Genomic DNA, 4,882 nt, shown 5'->3' on the forward strand with positions numbered 1-4,882 from the left:
GTCGTCAGTGCACATGTACCTCCAAAACACTCTGTAACACACAATATCATCCCCTCAAGACCCCTGTGTTTCCATAGAAGACTCATCGGGCTAAGTTCTACTTTCCTAAGAGGGAGATAGCTGGATTGTTCAAGCCTTGAGTAATTCGTCCTTCCTCGTCATCGTTCTCCTCGGCTGTACATGAAGTGGAAACCCTAACAGAAGACTCTGGTTGTGTGGAGACTACCGCTGTCTTAACCGAATGTCTGAACTCGATAGATACCTGCTCCCTAACATGAGGGATTTGTCACAAAGGTTGGGAGGCTCGCGTGTATTGCTGGACCTTTCTGAGGCATACTATCAAATCACTGAGGATCCTAAGGACACGCACAAGACTACTATTGTAACTCGAGTGAGACTCTCCGAGTAGGCTCGGATTGAAAAACCTAGGCCAGTCCTTTCAACGCTTATGGACTCGCTCTTCCGTGACATTCCGGGTGCTTTTGTCTACATCGATGACATTCTGGTGGCTTCCAAGTGACTGGAGGAATATCGACAGCTACTGTTCAATGTTCTGTCAAAAGTGCAGGAGCCTGTACTTCGCCTCTCCGGGGGAAAGTGGGAACGAGGAAAACCCGCAATGAATTGCCTTGGACATAGAGTGGCAGTAAAGGGAATTTCCCCTCTAAATAATTCTGCTGAAGCAATAAGCGATCTTCTTCCTTCTAAGTGTCGAAAGGAACTCCAGGCTTTCCTCGGTATGGCATAATATTATTCCAGATTTATAGCAAATCTCGCATAATTCACAGGCAAACTGCATCCGTTGTTGCGCAAGCACACAAAATTATATTGAGAGGCAGAGCTTGATGACGCCTTTCAGGAAATAAAGATTGCTCTGTTGGAGCGGACTTTGTTGGCTTTTCCTTTCTAAAGTGTGCCCCTAGCACTTACAACCCACACCTCGTTGAAAGGTATGGATGCCTCACTTTGAGCAGTTGGTTGAATGTAAGTGGCTCTGTTAGCCTTTTGGTCAACATCCCTCACCTCAGCACAACATAATTATTCTGTGTTCGACAGGGAACTCCCGGGTGTGAAGGATTGGTTATCCCACTTCCGTTGGTCCTTAGAAGGGGTTAAATTTACAATATTGACTGATCACAAGCCGTTGGTACCGGCTCAGGAGTCTTGTAATTCCTCCTAGACTTCGATACAGTTCAGATAATTTGCATTGATGGAAGAATTTCACTATAAGATCCTTCACAAGTCCGACAAATTTAGTGGCAGACTCATTATCACGGCTCTTAGCACCGGTAACAGCAGAGAAATTTCCCTTCCTCGGGAACTTTTACGTGACTAGGTATTGTCTGATCCTCTACAATTTGGATTTCAAATCCAAGCAATTTACGACCAGAGATTTTGGGAACAAAAAACTCCTGGGTTTTGGTCCACAATAATAATTTAAAGCTATAGTGCCGTCAGTAGAACCAAGGAAAATAATTTTTGAACACGTACATGCTCTTTCACATCTTGGGTTTAAGTTGACTCTACGTGAAATGGCAATGTCATTCGCATGGCCATGTCTGAGGACTGATGTCAAGTCTTGGACTTGTGAGTGTTTGTTCTGTCAAAGAAACAAGCCCTCAGTGAATACAAAACCTTATGGAACAACACCATTAAATCAGAATCCTAGTAGGCCAAGTACCATTCACGTTGACCTCGTTGCGCCACTGCCTCTATCAAAGGGATATCGATTCCATCTAATGGTTTTGGGAAGGCTACGGGATGGACACAAGCACTTCCTTTACAAAACACTGAAGCAGAAAATATAGTGAGTGTCTTTTTCGCAGGATGGCTATCGAGATTTGAAATCCCTCAGACCATACACTCAGAAGGGGGAGCTCAATTTACTGGTCCCTTATGGAAATTCGAGGGGAAAATCATTGATTCGAGTAGCCTATTCACCACCTCGTGTCCCCCTAAGTCCGACGGCATTATTCAGAGATTTCACAGGACTTCGAAGACTTCTCTCGCTTCAAGAATAAACCAGAAAGGTGAATTTTGAATAGACACTCTTCCATTCGTGATAATGAACTTTTGTTATGCCTTCCCAGCTATTCCGGGAGTAACATTTTCTCCGATGCACTACGTCTTAGGTTCAGCTCCTAATCTACCGTTATTGTTGACCAAACGCACAGGTGCTCCCAACGATAAGAGCTTGTTTCAGAGCTTCAATGAGATGAAGTATGCTCCCCAAAGAGTTATCCCCGAGCTTCCACCGAGAGTGAGGGCCACCGTTGGAAGCTCTTAAGTAGCCGGGCCATGTTTTGGTTAGAAATAAGCTGATTAAACCAACCCTGACTCCTACATATTTTGGCCCTTTTAAAGTCCTCTCTAGGTGGGACAGATCCTTTAGTCTGAACATGGGACATCGAACCAACTTTGTATCAATCGACAACTTGAAACCGGCTTTTGGAACTAGGGATATTCTTCCTACATACAAGGACACCTCTCAGTGATAAGAATTTCCATCTAAAATTATATACTTTTATTTAATACATATACCGTTTTACCTTATTAGTTTATTTGGATGTAACTCATTTAATTATTTTACACAAAAATTAACAGATCGTAATTGATCCAGACTCTTGGCGGAGTATTATAGGACTCTAAGAGAAGACAAGTTGAGATCCCTTGTAATGTTATATAAGAACTTTTTTTAAATACATTCAGATTAAGCTATTAATTCTACGTGGGATGTGCCTTCATGCATATGAAGTGTGTCAGGTAAACTGGTGGACTTAACTTTCAATCAATCTGGATTACTTAAGTGTGAATACCATAAATACAAAATTGCGTTATTAAAAGTAGGGTTATTCCGGTAAATGATGATAATAATAAATTAAAAAATCAAAAGTTTTCTGCATGGGGGCGAAAAGGCAAAGGGTGTCTGATTTTTTCCACACCAAAATGAGTTTCGATGATAGTATGAAAGTTGTAGTGTGCTCTTGCAGTCTTGATTACAAGATTAAAAGCACAGTGGATTCAGGCCATAGCCTTGAAAGATACCTCGTAGCAATAGACACTGGCAATTCGGGATCGTAGAGGACGTAGACACCAAGATCACCAGAAGTCCGGCCAAGTCAATGAGGTAGCATGCCAAATTTCTCAATGTCAGTGACTGGACTGTGAGGAGTTATGTGAAGGATTTGGGGAAGGCCTTTTATGTACGACGACATGGATAAAACATAATGGGTCAACATTTTGCATCTCCTCCCCAGAATGTTGCCCCTCGACTATGCCATTTAAGGCGTGGTCGAGGAAAATGTTTGTGCTACCCCTCATCGAAACTTGGAAGACATCAAGGTCTCCGTTGAGCAGCAGTGTGCAATTATGCTCAAGGCCTTCATCATGAAGTGCTGTGGTTCCTTTAGTCCCAGGTTGGAGGTCATCAATCCAAATTATCCAAAGTAGACCATTTTGAAAAATATAAAGTTATGTCAATAAAGAAGTCTATGATTAAGCCTGAATGTTATAATCCTTTTCATGTTTGCAAAAATTTATTTCCTTATAAATATATTCATGATTACTTCACACACTGTACTATATTTGCACGCAACAGTTCTATTTTTACATTGGAATTGTTTATTCATGCCTATACATATGCATGCAAAAATTTATTTAATAAATATTTTTAACATTTACTACATTCCATTTAATAATAATTAAAGAACCTAATTTAGAAAAAAGTTGACAAATTTCAGAATGCAGAAAGGAATTTTATGCATGTTTTCAGATGAATGATTAGGCTTGAACATTTAAACAAATGTTCAGGCCTAAAGACTTTCTCTATCTCGAAGTTGTTGTAACAATAAATACATTCATAAAGACCTTTGTGCTATTGTTATCAAATGTACATATGTACTGCGTTTTATATATATGAAGCAAGGCGTTATCCCACTAAAAACAAAACTCATCATACAATGTATTTTGTCAGCTGTTGATTTTCTACTTCACTTTCTCTTATTAGTGTTCTGAACATCGATTGATTTAACTCAAATTAGCAAAAATCCACCATTCCCTACTAATAAATGAAGAAAAATTCCATATTACGGAAAAATTGGATAGGTATCCATTGATTTTGGGCATTTTTTTGTAGGAAAGGTTGCGATATACAATCAAATATAAACATAGAAAAAGAAAATATAAAAAAATATCATATTGTTTCTTCATATCGCTCGCTTGATAAGAATTATTAACACGGCAGTATATGTTTGTTGAACAAAGTACAACATATCTCAAAATAGTTTTATTTCAATTTGAAATCAACAGAAATAGAAAACTATTTTGTTGGACTCAGAGTAGAATTGAGGATCGACATCGGTGTCATTTTTCGCAATGTTCTTGTTCATTTTCTTCCCTCCTCCCTCGTGACAGCTAATTGTGGATAATCTGATAAAACCTCATGACAACTGAGCTACTCCCCTCCAGAATATTCTTCAAATTGTCAGGGTTATTATGTGGTTTTTAGGTTTATTTTGTATAACATCGCCAAAATAAACAAGATTTTTGTCACTACTCATTATACTAAGGACACCAACCACATTATTTTCCTATTCTGTCAAGGGACTTAACATAAACTCATTAAATATTTGATTTCTTGTGGTTAAGCACATTTGAAAATCGACTTGCATTAAATTAAGTCAATTTAAAAATAAAGAAGTCCCAAATCCAAAATTAAATAAATAAAATTCTAAATTTATGGATATTTGACTTTTAAATTTTACTAACTTCAAAACATTAACTCCCATATTTTTACTCGAAAAAGCATAAAAAATTACAGAAATACCATTGCTTATATTAGGTGCGGAACCGGTACAAAAGTGTTAGTATCGTGACAATATTA

At 38.5% G+C, this 4,882-nt stretch overlaps 1 long non-coding RNA gene across 1 annotated transcript; it reads left to right on the forward strand.

Annotated features, from left to right (window-relative positions):
- Positions 1–2,720, forward strand: LOC139907049 (uncharacterized). The gene is made up of 2 exons (XR_011783362.1): positions 1–737; positions 789–2,720. It is a non-coding gene; the product is annotated as an uncharacterized lncRNA (long non-coding RNA).
- Positions 2,721–4,882: the final 2,162 nt, after the last annotated feature.

This window comes from Lepeophtheirus salmonis, chromosome 13 (assembly GCF_016086655.4).
Source record: "Lepeophtheirus salmonis chromosome 13, UVic_Lsal_1.4, whole genome shotgun sequence".
Classification (NCBI taxonomy): domain Eukaryota; kingdom Metazoa; phylum Arthropoda; class Copepoda; order Siphonostomatoida; family Caligidae; genus Lepeophtheirus; species Lepeophtheirus salmonis.